Raw genomic sequence first — 17,525 nt, forward strand, 5'->3', positions numbered from 1 at the left:
CGTTTCCAATAGTTCATGAAGATATGCAAAACCACATGCATATATTTGTTTCTACATCCATATGGCATGTTTTCGTTTTACTTTAAATATTTGGGATAGTTGCTCGCCCAGTTCTTTCCTTTAAGATCCATCACTCCGGAGACGCCATAGCCATCCTTCCCAGCTCGATTGCTTTTCCCCAAGAGTGGAAGAGCTCCTGCATGTCTATTCCTCTGTCCCCCCACGTTTCTCCAGAGTGACAGGACACCTCCATTCGGCTGGCTCCATCACACAGATGTTCGTTTGAGACTAGGAACATAACCCAATTTTGATGTTTAGTCCACCTCATGAAACAGTTGTGATTTTGGTGCCAGATCCAAAGATCACACAACAAACAAACCTATGGGTGGTCTCCCAGTAACAAGTCAATCATTGTTGGCATCACCAACTTGGTTATTTCAATCTGCTCAGGGGCATGTTTATATAGAGTTATAATGGGTTGCGGTGGAGTCGGCTGATTATGTGATCATTGGTAGGGTTTGACTTTCAGGTTGTTGTTCCCCGGGTCTTTCTTCCGAGCGCTGGGATACGATGTAAGGCGTAATCATGCACTTTACAAATTTGATTATAATTACCACCAAGGAAGATGGAAAGACTAAAGCACCTCCTCGAATCAAACTGCCCTCGAACAGGCACCAGAAGGTATGGCCGAGTTTCTCAGACAGCAAAGTGGGTTTATGTCCTAAATCAGATACCCCTGGGAAATCATAACATGCTGGAAACAAAATCAGAGCTAGAGGATCGTCTGGCACTGTTGAGCTACTGGAGGCTCAAAGACAAGCAACACTATCCTCCTCTTTGCAACGAGCTATCCATGTCCCAAAAACTCAAACCAATTCCCTAACTGGGTGGCCTGTGTCACAGGTTTCTAGCCTAGCAAGGCAGCTACTTTCTGCTGACATTAACAAGAGATTAGCCTTGGCTTATTATTTGATTTAGCATTCATTAAGATTTTAGTACAGTGCTTGTCGGCCTCCGTGTAGTTCCGGGTAGGAAGAAGAGGCAGAATGCTAGAAACAGCAGACGCTGATCATGAGCACACCGATAGCAGATTCCCTTAATTGTTGTACGGCTGTAGCCACTGCTTAGTTTGTAAAATAATAAGTGCCAGGGCCCTGACCCAGAGGCCACTGCAGCTTGCACCATCCGGTGCCCCGTCATTGCTGTCAATTACGGTACTAAACAACTGTTAACCATCTCTCTTGCCTGCAAGTGTGACAGTTCAGGTTATTCCAGGTCCCCAAAGCTAATGGAATGGCTGGGGAAGCAGGTATTAGTATTTTTTAATCTATATTGTGTTCATAAACAACCGTTGTTCGGCGCCTCTCTAAATTAGATGAGCAGCTCCACCATGTGGCAGAGTGTCATAAGTGTGGTGATGACAATTGAGTGCCGGTGCCAAGCACCGGAAACACCGTCTCAAATTAAGCACTGGCCCGTAGCCAGATTTGAAAGGAAGTGTTTTTATCTTGCATCTCCACTCAAGTAATTTTACGTCAGAGGCGGATGGAACAGAGGTTTCAAAATAAAGAGACGTTTGTTTCCAAAAATATCCCACTAATCCTTTTGTACTGGACTGGTTAAATGACCAGTACGTTATGAGATATATGTTTGGAAGAAGTATTTCTTAAACGGACAAAGGCAAGATGCAGCAGAGAGCTGTATCGGCTCAAAGACAAGTCAGCAAGTGGTAGAAGAGATAGCTGGTTTGTGGACTATTAATGCATTATGATGCAGTGCTCTTTAAAGAGGTGCTTCTTCAACATTTCCGCACATTGGATCAGTATTGAGGTGGTGCTGATGCATATGGGGGATGTTGTTTAAGCCTAGGTGAAGTTCGCGGAGTTCCGCGAAGTGGAACACAGCGAAATGACCAATCAGATTTTGTTTGATTCTATTGAGCAATTTGATTTGTTCGCAGTATTTTCAAAAACAATTAGCACACTAAAAGCCGAATTTTCTCTAAGGCGCGAATAATACGGGCTATTAATAGGCTTCATTTACTTATTTTGGAGACTGAGTTGGCTCCCCTAGAATAAAAAGAACTGTGGAATGGAAATTTCCCGAGGAGCGTATGTGAAGGGGAAGTGGAGTAATGGGGGTTTGATAAGGGCAGAAACCATTTTACAAACTTTTTGGTTTGGAAAATGATATATAATAAAACTGCAAGATGTGCATGTGACACTGAATTATCTTACTGTCTTGTTTTGTCCACAGCCCAGAGCAGAACACCCAGTGTATTGTCCATTCCAGTCCAGCTTACAGCCTGCAAAACTCGGAGCTCAGTCCATTTCTGAGTTATATCTAGTACACTGCCAGAGAGATATGCGGACTGTTTAACTCTGCCAGTTTATATACAAGTCCAGGTGATTTTAAAACACACGAAATAAGAGGCAACTTTAAAGCAAACAATATGTATCAACCAAGCGCTATTTATATCAATAAATACACACCAGATGCCGAAACCGCATATCTCCATCTCCCTTAACCGACCATGGTTAATGACATATGACCTAACATAAACAGAAACGAACTGGAAAGTATCAGAGCGAGACAAAAATCTTATTGCTTCATTATGTATCATAGAGAATCGACTAATGAGGATTAAGCCGATATAATGGACGACGTCAAAGATAGAAGATAGTCATACTTTGTTTAGATGCCCTGAAGAAGTTCATAACTGGGCGAAACACGTTAACTGCGCGAAGTCCTTTCCTTTAACTATAAAATGAAATTTGAATGAAGAATCAAGGACAACACCTCTTGATTCGTCTATTTTTTATATAAATAGCATTTGGCTGATACATATTGTTTGCTTTAAAGTTGTCTCTCATTTCGTGTGTTATAAAATCTTGTATAATTTATGGTTCAAATTGGTGGCGAACCAATTTGAGGTGGGCAACACTTGATTATTGTATTGTTAACAAAGAGAACACACGTGGTTTATGCGACAAACTGGTCCCCTAGCTGCCATTATATGTCCAAGCCCAGGTGAGATCACAGACCAGCCTTGCACCTAGTCTAACCCACTAACAAGCATAGCCCTGCCCAGTTAAACACAAGAGTAGACCATTTGGGCACTCAGCCCACAGTAAACATAACCCTGCTCAGCAAAGCCCAGCCCAAGAGCATCCCTGCTGGGGTCTCAGTCCACAACCATACAAAACCCTCTCCGGGCCCACACAAGAGTAGCGCAGCCAGGTACTCCGCAAACAACAAAGAGTGAACCTCCCCAGCCAAACACAGGAGTAGCCCTACCTAGGGGTGGCACTGTAATTAATGGCCCGTCTGGCCTTGCTCCATGGCATGTAGATATTCTTGGACTTAACGCACCATGGTTAGCGTTGCCTGGCTACGGCCTTCGCAGTAGCAAAGGTGGAAATGTTGCCCAATTGGAAATCAGCCATGCCACTGTCTCACTGCACATGGCTGTCTGATACACACAACATAGACACTTAGAAAAAAGCTGATTTATGGGCTAAATGACCACCTGCAGAAGCTTGAGGAGGTATGGGGTCACGCCCTGCACGAGCACATATGGACACTGACGCTAATCGGCTCAGTACCATCCTGTATCTCCGGCCATTGGCTATGTCAGAGGTGGGAGTTGGCTTCGGGGGGCCTGGCACCATGCCTTTTCGGCCCTGTTCCCTTGTCCCTTCTCCTATCATTCTCCTTGGCTCTACTTCCTTCTTTGCTGCATCATATCTATCTGTAGGGGTTATGCTCTGTAGCGTCTTTCTTGTTATCAGTGACTTCTCAGAAGTTCTTGTTTCTATGGTATCTTGGATTCTACAGACTGAATATCTTTTCCACCTGTTACAGGTTGAATGTATATGAAAAACCAATTAAAAATTGGGATACAAACAGGAGTAGAACTAGTGGGCACTCATCCCACACCAAGCAGAAAGTTGCCCAGCCAAGCCCATCTCATACGTGTGGCCCAGCCCTGACCTTAGCCCACACCAAGCATAAACCAGCCCTGCCACACCCAAATAAGTACAAGAGTTCTCCAACCAGATGCACAGTATACAACCAAGCATGAACTAGCCCACCCAGCTCAGCATAAAGCTAGCCCAGCAAGGCACACTACTAAGCATTATCCAACCCGGCACAACTCTTTCTTTTAAATCTTTATTCGATCTATGTACAGACAGATCATAAAAGCACAAATTCATCGATTAAATCACTTTTAAACTCATTTAGTAAAAAAACATGAATCATTTTTAAAACCTTAATAAACTTTTTTAATTTGTTATTAAAACCAAAATTGGCTGTACAATTTAATTCGTAAAGATTAAGAGTCTTAATTCATCATAGTAAACCCCTGGCCCTTCTATTCTCAACTCAACATGGCCAAGGGAAGTCTAACAGGTGCGCTACGCTAAGCATAAACCAGCCCATCCCTGCCAAGCCTAAGCCTAGCCATGCGCTCGACCAATAAATGAGCATAAACCAGCCCAGCCAAGTGCTGCTGAGCTGAAGAGTTCAGGCTCTCAGCCCACAACGAAGAACAAGCCGTCCCAGGCAAGCCCAGCTCAGCAAGAGAAGTAAAACAGCCTAGGAGGAGCCAGGTTCTTAGTGATTGCTTCCCAAACCTGGAACTCCCTCCTAGAAATCAGAGCTATTGAAAACCATTAGCTATTTAGGAAATACTTAAAGATCTATTTGTTCAGACAAACCTATGGTTAATCCTTACCACAGCAGCTAGTTTTCTACCTTAATGCCAAGAGACCTTTTTGGTGAATGTGCGCTCAAGAAATTCTCCATAACATAAGAGTGCTTTGTCAGATAACAAAGCAAGTCAAGTCAAGTAAGCTTTATTTCGACAATCGTCATAAAAGCATGTTCCACATATAAAAGTACATGTATAAACTTCTAGTAATAAAACCATATTAAGAATAAAATATAATTTCATGAATAAATAATTAAAAAAGATCATTTAAAAAACTGTACAAATGAGCAAAATATTGATCTTACAAGAGGTATCCGGCCGACAGCATTAAATACTGTATTATTCCTTCAGGAGTCGGGCTCTAATCGTCCATGCCCATCCTAGGTATTTTGCCACCGCAATATACACAGACATATTAGGACTGGTACGGATGAGTCTAACTGCAGTCATTCCTTCCCTTGTTCCCAATAACCTACACATCGGCTTTAGCCACTTCCGCCTTGGTGCTACATACATTGGGCACTCAAAGAGAAAATGGCCTACGGTTTCAGGAACACTTGGGCAAGTTGGACAGTGCACCATGCCTCCACTAGACCATCTGTTTGAGAACGACCTTACAGGTAGGCTTCCTACTCTTAACTGAAAATAGAGCTTGCGGTCAAGGGGCTTTGTAATGACATCCCGGAATTCTTCAAGTTTGGGACAATCTTTGATTTCCAAAAATGAACCAGCAAGGGATTGTGAAGGCGTGGTACTAAAAATCTTTGTAGCCACCATGTTCCAGTACAATGCCTTAAGTGTCTTCTTCGGTGGAAACCAGGCATGCAATGGATCCTTCCACAGTTCACCTAATCCTAGTACCTTCAGCAGATTTTGAATATGACCCAACCATTTGACTTTCCGGGAGCCATCACTTTTAATCACATCCATCAGCCCTCTAGTGTATGTTTCCAGTTCTGGAGTGGTCCAAATTCGCCGCCAGTATAGTATTGGGCGCAAAGATGCAATTAGGGCTATAGGTGTTATACCCAAATCATAGAACAGAGGATACAATGGGGTGCTTTGAGGTAGCCTTAAAAGTTTTCTAAGAAATGGGTTTTCAGAGACAGTCATCCCCCTTAGCTTTTCACTTCCCCACATTTCCACACCATACAAAGTAGAGCTAACTACCTTACCATTGTAAACCTCTAGCACCGGACTTACTGGTCTAGTCAGAGACCTAGAATGCTCTACTGTCAAAGCCCCTGATAATTGTCGATGCTTCAGGGTGGCCAAATCAATCTGTTGTCTCCAGGAGAGATCCTGTTGAATACAGATACCCAGGTAGCTGAATGCATCAACCTTCTCGAGAGGGCCGGAACTCATATGTACAGTACCCCTAATTACTTTGGGTGCATTAAAAGACAAGTACTTAGATTTAAGAACATTAACTTCCAGGCCACGGGCGGCACAGAAGTCCTCAAAAATTATCAGAGCCTTCTGTAACCCGCTCGGGGTCTTCGAAACTATAAGACAATCGTCCGCAAACATTAATATTGGGATTTTTCCTCCAGCAAGAATAGGAGCGTCAACATTAGAATCAATTAAAATTTTTGCAACGTCGTTTATATATAAAGAAAATAATGTTGGCGCCAGGACACATCCCTGACGGACTCCTGTTTCTACAGGGAACTGTGGTGTAACATTGCCAGGACTACCCCACCTAATCTGGGCAAAGCTCTCCTGGTGGAGCCTAACTATCAAAGACAAAAGGTACCCTGGCATTCCCATCTCGGTGAGTACATTCCATAATGTGTGGCGAGGGACCAAATCAAATGCCGCCCTTAAATCTATAAAGGCGGCATAAAGGCTGCCTTTGCCAATTAGAACGGTCTTCCAATAAAGCATAGTAAAATGCATAATTTGGTCGACCGTGCTAACGCAACTTCTGAAGCCAGCCTGCAAGTGGGACAAAATGCTGTTCTCCCTTTCCCAAACCTGGACCTTATTTAAAATAAGCCTACCTATGATCTTCTGGGTAGTGTCGATCAAACTAATTGGTCGATAGTTTCCAGGCAGGGATCTGTCCCCCTTCTTGTAAACAGGGATTATTTCAGCCCCTTTCCATGATTTAGGGACCTGTAGTCCCCTTGCCACTGCATTTGCCAATAATAATATATATGCTCCCCACGAATCTCTATCTTGTAGGAATAGATCAGCAGGGATACTGTCAATTCCTGGCGCTCTACCAGGAACAACGTTATCCAGTGCCAGCTGAACATCCTCCAAGGTAAAGGGGTCTTCCAAAAAGGGCGTACAGGACACCTCAACAAGAGTCTTGCCCCGTTGCCTTCGCAAACTGTGGTTTAAAGTGGGGTACCCATTTATCCTGTGGGACCCAATTCAGAGGTTTATCAGAGTTGCTATCCACACCTCTCCTGTAGGTGTTCCAGAACTTTCGAGGATCTTTATGATGTCCTGCTTCCAGCAGGTCCGCCCACCTCTGCTCGTCCCACAGGCGCTTGGATTTAAAAATGGCTGATTTATACGCTGCCCTAGCTACACAAACATCTAAACTTGAACCATTTTTAAGGGCTCTACCTAACTCCAAGCGAGCCTGCCTGCAGTCTGCTGAATACCAGCGTGGAGAAACTTGTATACAAGGACCACTCTTTTGGGAGGGCTTTATAAAGACTGTTCGTAGGTCCTTAAAGAAAGCCTCGTGAATCCTGGTTACACATTCATTATTAGTGGCTGGGCACTCCACTACCAGTGCTTCCTTCATAACATTTATTGCCTGCGTGAGCTTACCAGCTATAAAATCAACGTTCTCCTGGTCGACCGCAACCTTAGCCCAGCGGACGTGACGCACATCATTAGTGATAACGACGTCCACTGGAATAACAGCATCAGTCGCCCTAATTAATGCTACTGGTGAATCCCAATAGGATATTTTGGCCGATAGAGGATTATGATCACTCTCTAGTCTATCCATAACTTGCATATCCTGCAGATAGCTCCACAGGCTCAAGCTAACAAGAATGTAATCTATTCTGCTCTGCCGGGGGCCATTCTTATAGGTACTTGCCCCACTTTTGTCACCCGCTGTACTACCATTGGCAGATCTAACTCCTTTGTTTAGACAAAAAGAGTTCCATTGGATAGCAATTTGCGTCCATCTTTTTATGGGAATTAAGTCCAGTTTAGGAACCCCCCATATCCTGTCTTCTTCATCTGAGAGGTCCCAGTTATCATTCAGGAGAGGTTCAAAGGTTACATTAAAATCTCCTCCTATAATAATATTATTGGTATGGAGCGAATTACTTTCAAGGAGATCCTCCAAGAATGTTAAAATTTCCGAGTTTTTGCCCCCGGTGCTTCTAACATATACATTATATAAATAAATAGGGTCTCGCTTTGGAAACTCAAGCAAAAGTGCCTGCAAATCCCTGTGCCTGCTGGGAATTACCTTAACTGTTACATCGAGATCTTGCCTAATCCAAACCGCCAGGCCAGGCCGCCTGATGGTCTACCTTTCCCTTTCTTTTCCGCCAGGATTCCATAGTTCAGGTACCCTGGGAAATGTAACTGATCTAGAGCCCAGGTTTCCTGGAATAGACATATATCATGTCTATTGATAAAGGAGGCCCACTCAGGGGAATCCATTTTCGCTCCAAGTCCTGCAATGTTCCAGGAAAGAAGAGCCCCTGTAGTAGCAGGGAAATGTACAAAATTGTTAATATCCTGGAATGGTACCTGCTACTCTGTTCTGTTCACTTATCATCCCTAAGGGCGGTGATTCGGAGATAAAGAAAGTAGGGTCCGTTACAACAAGTGCATGATTTGGAGCCTTGTTGCTACTTATCTCCCTAAGTGATACTTCTTCAATCCACAGTCAATCGTTAGAATTCAAACCTGAAGAAGCATCACCTAAAATCCTCTTTGGAATTACACTAGTTTGAGTCATTCTTTGATAGGGTTGAGATCTCAATTGGATCCGGGAATTATCTGGGGAGCAGGTCCTATATTCCAGGGCTATCAAGCCCTCTGCTATCTTTGGGTTTTTTAAGACTACCTCGATACAATCATAGGTGTCACCAGGGGTTGTAAATCTTGTGGTTTTTAAGATATCCTCCCTGATAACAGACCTACACCCCCTGGTATACCTAATCCAATGGATTGTCTTATTCGTTAGGGTGTCCGGAGATTCATGGTCTCGCCCCTTGGGTATTTTAGGAACATTCACCATATAAACAGCCCTAGTGTAGTTAGGGTAGTCACTATGGTGAAGACTGAAGGGTTTGAGGGAACTCAATCCTGAATCTTGCAAGCACCCTCCTTTCTATTCTCACCCCTACTGCTTCCATCTACTTGTAAGGTTTTAGGTATGGTATTAGATTTTATGGGCACGCTTTTGGGCAAGATTGTCATAGTTTTTCCCATTGCCTGTAAATTGCCTACCGGTTGCGTATTTCTCCTTGCTTTCCTGATAGGCAGGGAAGGTGTCGGTGGAATAGCAGTTAGCGGGGTAGGTGGAACATAGCTCTTCTCTCTAGCCGTGATGTTGGTCGTCTGATCTATCAATCTCGCTTTTACTGGGTTAAGGATGTTAAGTCCAGGAATAATATTTTTAGGATTAGCTAGGGCCGTCAGGTGATCCACTTTTACTTGCAATGTCTCCACCAACCCGCACAAATGTTTAATAATTACCCACAAGGGATCAGTTGAATGATCGGGGGGCTTCGGAACGTTAATAGGACCAGGCGCAGACATAGGTTTTTCACTAACAGTGGGCATCATCAAGTCTCCCCCTGAATCCTCACATCCTATCTGAGACAAAACTGAGAACCTGTTACTACTAAATAACGGTTCTAGGTCCACCATGCTACCATCTGGATCCATGGGTTGGGTCAATTGATCTACACGTGATTCTTTCTCAACGTTTGGTACAGTGTTAACCTCTGGCCCCAACACAGATTTACACAAGAACATGTCAGGAATTTTCACCACCACATTGTCTAGCCTTTTGTGCAACCCTGACCCTGTTTGCATAGACCCCTCGTCTGGTATCTCAACAATTTTAGGTGCTTGGGACAGAATGTCTCCACAGTCTTGTATCAAATCGTCTATTCGGTCCATTACACAGTTTGCTCCAGCATTGGGCATCCGTTTAGCCAATTGTTTAGTTTTGCATTTTTTGGCTTTTTTCCCACCCTTAGATACACCCCCTACTATGTCGCCTGAATCATCAACCAGCTTCCGTTTTCCCATCGCTCCGGAACAATGACCAAAACTGGAATGATAAACGACTCACAGAGTACCTTAATTGAAGAACCAAGGGGGTTGGCCCAGCCCAGTCTCTGCCTGTCCCGGACTGTCACTGACTGTCCGCCCTTAGTCCGGGCTTCGTCCGGCGTTCGTCCCGCGCTGCTTCAGCCTGACGTTGTTGTAAAGAACGGAGGGCGGGTGGGCGTGGCTCCGCTCCGAGCTGGACACGCACGGGCTCCTGGGCTATGGAGTCCCCGTGCGGTGCTCTGGCGGGTGGTGCGAGTGGTATGATGCTCCTCCGGGAGCACGACTGCCTCCAGGCGCTGTTCTCTGCTGGCGCTGCGGGACAAAGCATAACCAGCCCCATTCATGCCTAACTTACGAGCAGCCTAGCCCAGGTCCAGATTCAGTGTCCAGCATGACACTGGTGAAATTACTCCGTCTGCCTGTGCCTCATTTCCCATATTGAGGGCTCTCAGAAAGGAACTAACTTCTGGTATTTAGAACTTTAGAAAGGGTGACATGTTGGCTTACATTTTTGTATTTGTGTTGTCGGCTCTGTCCCCCAGGTGTAGGCAGGGTGATTCATAGTCATGCAGCACCCATTATGATCAGGGAACCTCTTGACCCAAAATTGGTGCCCATGTCTCTAATTGAACAGATTGGAAGCGAGCATACTACATTTAGTTTAGCATTGTTCTCTTTTCTCCAAACTTTCCTCTGCTTCGACATAGTTTTGCAATGTGAAAGTCCTCCTATGTGTAGCCCAGTTAGAATTAACCTGCCATCCCCTGCATGAACCCTTCCCCCTTAATCAAAGTTCAGTGGACACTGCATAACTTTTATTAATAGTGATAATCGTACCTACTAACCAATTTTTCCCAAGGTGGATTGTCTGAACTAGATCGTGTCTGCACAGGGGTGAGATGTGACAAGTGCGTGAGTGCGCTATCATTGTGAACTCTTTATGTCCTATCCATAATGTTTACTATAGGTAGGGCTATAAAAAAAAAGTTGCTACATGCATCCCTTGTTGAACCTTACAAGTAGACAAGTCATATTTTAAACACAATCTTGAAAGGACGTGCGTGGTGTGAGCCTTTTGAGGGATTGTGATTGATTAAGAAACTCACTAATCAGTTTTCAAAGTTGCTCTGGAATAAGGATTCTTATTGCCTACGTCAAAATATTATTTTGCCATTTTGACGCTCCCTTTCCCCCACAAATACGGCCATTTCTCGTGCCATCTCTTGTAATGTGGGACCACCTGTGTCGATTTTTGATGGTCTCGTTGGCAGTAGCCTACACAGGCGCTGTGGCTTAAGCCACCTGCATAAGAAGCTTGTGACCACTCTTCGGCTCAGAGGACACCGAGGTGACTGGTGTCTTGGCTTGAGGTGTGCTGCATGCGGTTGTAGGAAAAAACTGATGGAAGAGGTTGTGCACAGGGAGTAAATGCAATGACCATTCCTCTATATCTCTTCCAACGAGGCACATACTGATAACGAAAACGAAAAACTGCAAGGCTGAAAAAGTTTACCCTAAGCAGTTAAGCTCAAACATACTCCTTTCATCCACGTCGAAGTGGCGAGAGGCTGAGTCAACTCCTGCTGCTTCCACGTCACCTTATGTTACACACATGTGTTATGTTGTCTTACATCTCTTTAGTGTGGAGCTTGCTTCACTTATTTAGAATTAGAATATTACCAATGTTCTAATGAATAGGAATGTACTGGATATTCCAGGTCAGTTGGGACCTGATGCTGTTTGTGGATGAGGCGAATAAACTGAACTCCTCACTTACTTTGGCTTCATCATTTCATTCATACTGAATATACCACATTTATTTGGCGACGATCCTACCTCAAGAAGCCTCAACACACAGCTATCCTCAACTCTTTCTGCCTCCCCAGCGGCTGCACTTCAAAGGAAGGAAGCGAAGACTTCCCAGCGGCTGATGTACTCGATTCTACATGAAGAAAGGAAACTCTGTAGAGCGGTGAGGAGTAAAGCGGGAGGCTATTTAAAACAAGGAAAGGGACTTAAATGAAAATAAATAGACATCACAGAGACAGAGGGCCGGTTAATGCGCTCACGCTGCTAAACAACGCGCGTCATAGAAGCTCGAGCTAAACAGCGCGTGCGATTGGAAGGCGCTCACTCTCATCAGCGCGCGTGATTGGAAGGCACTCGCACTCAACAGCGCATGTAATTGGAGGGCGCTCACACTCATCAGCGCGTGTGATTGGAAGGCCCTCACGCTCAACAGCGCGTGTGATTGGAAGGCGCTCGCGCCCAATAGCGAGCGGAACAAGAAGGCATTGTCTACTGCGTTCCAAGCCTCACTGCGCAGCAGAAATAAACACATTCGAAGGTGACTCAGAGAGTCCATTATTTGAGGCCACAATTACAAGGAATGAAGATAGACTGAAAATTCTTTTGGAAAGATTAGAAGGTGACATAGTTAGGAAGACCAAAGGAGAATTGAGCACATAATACAAATAATTCTTACTGAAGATAAAGTTTTTTTTGGTTAAAAAAAAAAAAAAAAAGAAAAGGTTTACAGAACACAGTGTGTATAATATATATATAAAAGTAAAAAAAAAAAAAAAAAAAAAAAAAAAAAAAAAAAAAAAAAAAAAAAAAAACATGCAGAATGTTACCCAGCCAGCATTCTTTTTGATAAGCCCTGGTGAACCAAGTGTGAAATGGCAAAAATGGAAGAAAATTTTCGCAAATTATGCGAGAGTTTGTGGCACGAACTTAAGTGCAGAGAGAAAACATTCTTTGCTATTACACTGTTTGGGAGGAGAAGGGCAAGATGTATTGGAACATCTACCAGAGCTCACAGCGGCAGAACAAAGGAACCTGAATGAGTATGATATAGCCATAGAACAATTAGATCGACATTATCTCCCAAGATTGAGCACAATAATGGAGAGATATCATTTTGGACTAAGAGGACAGAAGAGGGATGAGTCTGTCGAAGACTATGTATCTGCTCTAAGAAAATTAGCTTCGTCGTGTAAATTTGGACAAACGTTAGAGGAAAGAATAAGAGATCAGTTTGTTTTAAAATGTGCTCATGATAGCATTCGAAAGGAGTTATGGCTAAAAGATGAACCACCCTTAGAGGAAGTACTAGTAATAGCGAAACAAGTGGAACACATGACTAAATGTGTAGATGAACTGAAAAGTGAGAAAGAGAAGACAGTGGAACCTGAGAAGAAAACTGAGCCCAAAGTAGAGGAAGTTGTTTGTCAAGTTCAAAAAGAAAGAAAAGAAGACAATGAAAGAAATGATACGGGGATAAATAGATTTAATCCGAGCTTTAATATGTCAAACAGATTTTCTTGTTTCAGATGTGGCAACCCCGGTCATTTAGCAAATTCTTCAAATTGTCCTGCACTAAAATCTATTTGCAATGAGTGTGGGAGGAGAGGTCACTTTTCGAAATGTTGCAAGACAAAAGGTAATAGAAGAGACGGTATGTACAAAAAGTGGACACAACCACAAGTAAAGACAGTTACGTTTCAGATTAGTAGTGGGATATTAGAACATCCCACACATCTAGTCAAGGTAGATGACGCCATGATTGAATTTAAATTTGATTCATGTTCTCAAATCACCATGATAGATGAAGGTCTGTTACACAAAACTTTTGGGAAAAATGTAAAATTGTTTAAGAGTGATATTTTACCCTTAGGTTATGGCAATAAACCCATTAAGATTTTAGGTTATTTCATGGCCAGCATGGAATTGGGATGCAGAATTATTCCTGGCAAGATTTATGTTACCAATTTTGGGGATGCTCTAATAAGTTGGAGAGATCAACGTGATCTAGGGGTTACGCTTGATCCGAATACCTCACCTCAGGTGAGAATTCATGAGGTAGAAAACCTGTCTGAAATGTTCGCAGAAAAGTTTCCCTCTGTATTTAAAGATAAGTTAGGGTGTTTGGTTGGATACAAACACTGTATTAAACTTAAGAAAAATGCAATTCCCACAGTGGCAAAAGTTAGGAGGATACCACTTGCGGAACAAGTAAAAGTACAAGAAGAAATAGAGAAATTAATTATAAATGAGATAATAGAACCCGTAGAGGCCACAGAATGGTTAGCTCCAATTGTAGTAGCAAAGAAGCCAACTGGAGAGATTCGTTTGTGCATTGATCTAAGAGCGTTAAACAAAGAGGTTGTAGTAGACAGATTTCCGTTACCCAACATAGATGAAATAGTAGGAACATTAGAGGGGGCGAAGTATTTTACCACATTAGATCTAGCATCCGCCTACCACCAGGTCGAGCTAAATATTTCTTGTCAAGACCTGACTGCTTTTGTCACACCAATGGGTACGTTTAAATTCCGAAGAATGCCCTTTGGATTGATATCAGCTGCTTCGGTGTTTCAACGAATCATGACACATATACTAAAAGGTCTTCAAGGGGTAAAATGTTACCAGGACGATCTTCTAATATATGGGTCAGACTTACAAGAACACAATGAACGTGTGTGTCAAGTGTTGAGAAGATTGACTGATTCTGGTTTGACTCTCAAAAGGGAGAAATGTAAATTTGGCTTAAAAGAAGTAAACTACCTGGGGCACAGTATCAAGAGTCAAGAGGTATTTCCAAAATCTGATTTAGTTGCTTCCATTGGTAAAGTGGCAGAACCTGTTAATAGAGAGGAGTTGTTATCCTTTCTTGGGATGGTAGAATTTTATGGGAAATTTATCATACATTTTGCGGACAAGACAAAGAACATGAGGAGACTCACTGGGAAAAGTGTCACTTTTGTCTGGTCGGAGGACTGTAAAAAGGAATTTGAGGGCATAAAAGAGGAATTGAAGAAAGCTCCCTGTCTACAGGCATTTGTTCCTGGCTTACCAACGTTTATATTCACTGATGCAAGTGATAAAGGCTTAGGAGCAGTATTAGTACAAAATAAACATGACCATGACTCTTTAATTGCATGTGCGTCCAGGTGTCTTCGTGGTCCTGAATTAAACTATTCTGTAATTGAAAAAGAGTCATTAGCGATATATTGGGCTCTAAAAAAATTCAAAAATTTAGTTTGGGGGACTAAATTTGTTGTCAAATCCGATCATAAACCGTTGAAGGAGGTTTTTTGTAAGAAGGGGTTAGATTCTATCTCTTCTCGGATTAGAAGGTGGATCATATCTCTACAGGAATTTGACTTTGAAGTACAATATTTACCTGGTGTATCTAACAAGGCAGCTGATTGTTTTTCCAGATTAGTAAAAAGTGATGATATAGGGTGTGAAGATGATGATGTTGATGAAGATGATTATCTCAATGTGTGTGAGATTACAGAGGGTGTAGTAGGTAAAGAAGAGTGGAAAGAGGAATTGTTAAAAGATGAAGAGTTAGTTAAGGTAATGTCGTTACTAAAAGACAACAAAGGTCTGCATAAACCATGGTCCTTAGTTTCTCAGGAGCTATCAATTTCTGATGACATGCTAACTCGTGGGTTGAAACTTATACCTCCTTCCTCTTTAAGGAAAAAGTTATTGTCACATGCACATTCTGGACATTTGGGAATAGTAAAAACCAAAGAGATGGTTCGTACTCAGTTTTGGTGGCCAGGAATGGACTTAGAAATAGAACGCATGGTTAGAGAATGTGTTGAATGCTGTGCAAGTGACAAGATCCTAAAAGTCAGGCAGATGCCGATGGTGTGTAGAGAGTTACCTAATCACCCTTGGGATGAAATAGCCATTGATATCTTAGGGCCTCTTCCTGGAGTTGCTGACACTCCCTATCTAATAGTTTTAATTGATTTGTATTCACGTTGGATTGAGGTTTGTGCTGTTAATGAGATTACGTCAACCTCTATCATCAAGTTTTTATCTGAAATATTTGTGAGAGAGAGTTTCCCAAATAGCTTATTATCAGATAACGGTCCACAATTTTGTTCCAGTTTCTTTGAGGATTACCTTAAGAAATGTGGAATATTACACAAAAGAGCATCTTTATATCACCCTGAAACGAATGGTGCGGTTGAGAGGGTCAATCGTACACTGAAAGAATGTATACAACTTGCAAGAGCTAGTGGCTTGAATTGGAAAGATACACTAAGGGAAAGAGTAGATGCATATCGCTGCTCTCCTCACTCTACCACTGGAAAATCTCCCTTTGAGTTATTCAGAGGTAGAGTTCCAAACACAATGTGGTGTCCGGGTTGGATGAACTTGAAGAAAGGATTTGTAGACAATCATGTTGGTGCTTGGAGAGAGAGAGAATTGGAAAAACAGGCTTGCAGGAAAGCATATTTTGACAAAGTCAAGTGTGTTAAATTTCAGGAGATAAAGGTAGGTGATCTTGTAAGAATAAAGGCACCTGTAGGGAGAAGGCCTTGGTCAAAATATACCAATGTTAGGCCTGTCATTAAAGTGTTTGGGAATGCCATCAAAACACAAGATGGGAGGATTTGGAATAAGAGTCGTGTGGTGGTAGTGAAATCAAAAAACATTACTCCGTCTGACTCTGATATCGAATCTAATTTCTTTAGTATAAAGAATCCCTCTCGCCCAAACATTGACTCTTCTTTCAACACTCGTGTGAGGAGTCAAAGGTTACGCAGTGCTCCAATGTACATGAAGGATTATGTGTAAATGATGTTCAACTCTTCTTTTATTTGACTAACTTTTTTATGTCTCTTTTAGGTTCATTATTCATGTTATTGCTTATTGTAAAGAAGGGAGATGTGTTATGTTGTCTTACATCTCTTTAGTGTGGAGCTTGCTTCACTTGTTTAGAATTAGAATATTACCAATGTTCTAATGAATAGGAATGTACTGGATATTCCAGGTCAGTTGGGACCTGATGCTGTTTGTGGATGAGGCGAATAAACTGAACTCCTCACTTACTTTGGCTTCATCATTTCATTCATACTGAATATACCACAACATGCACTCTTGCACTGACGTACTACCTTACAGATACACACCGGTGACGCCATTTCCGGGAGCTGGCCGGGTCCTATCTTTGTTTTTATCTCTGTACATCCTGCTGTGGGCGTGAGAGTACAGAACAGATAGCGCTCGTGTCCTGCTGAGACTTGCGCGCGCTCATCCCGTGCAGGGCGCGCCCGCAGCTCGCGCTGGCGCTTGCGTAACCGCGCCCGTAGCTCTCCCTCGCGCTGGCACTTGCGTAACCGCGCCCGTTGGACTTCGCCCAGAGGCCGGAGTCCACTGCCAGCAGGAGCTCCATGGAGGACACACCCGGCCGCGAGAGCAGGAGGGCGTGGCCGCCGCCTGACTGACTGGAACCTGAGAGGGCTCAGTGCAACCTCTGGGAGGGAGCAGTGCATAGCACGAAACATAAAATGATAACTGTGTTATTGTCATTTTGTGCTTCGTGCTGCTTTGCGGGGTGGCGGGTGTGCAGGGCTCTCTGCAGGGGAGTAGTGATTTGCCCACTCCTAAGTGCGCAGTGACTGTTTGGTCGGCCCTCTCGGGCCCCCAAACCAGTGATGCGCACTTTCCCTGTTCTCCATGCAGACTGCATTACAGCCTGCATGGAGAACATGCCCACCCCTCCATC

The 17,525-nt window shown here is 43.2% G+C and overlaps 1 protein-coding gene across 2 annotated transcripts in view; it reads right to left on the reverse strand.

The window, feature by feature from the left end:
- LOC144799939 (protein S100-A10-like) overlaps positions 1 to 17,525 on the reverse strand; it is a 35,049-nt gene that overhangs the window by 10,410 nt on the left and 7,114 nt on the right. The window contains exon 1 of one of the 2 annotated variants that reach the window (XM_078671570.1): positions 16,930 to 17,057. The exons of the other annotated variant lie outside the window; for it this stretch is intronic. The gene's annotated coding sequence lies outside the window, so the exon portion shown is untranslated. Of the gene's footprint in view, positions 1 to 16,929; positions 17,058 to 17,525 lie in introns of those variants that run through there. 2 annotated transcript variants of the gene reach the window in all.

This window comes from Lissotriton helveticus, chromosome 12, assembly GCF_964261635.1.
Source record: "Lissotriton helveticus chromosome 12, aLisHel1.1, whole genome shotgun sequence".
In the NCBI taxonomy this organism is placed as follows: domain Eukaryota; kingdom Metazoa; phylum Chordata; class Amphibia; order Caudata; family Salamandridae; genus Lissotriton; species Lissotriton helveticus.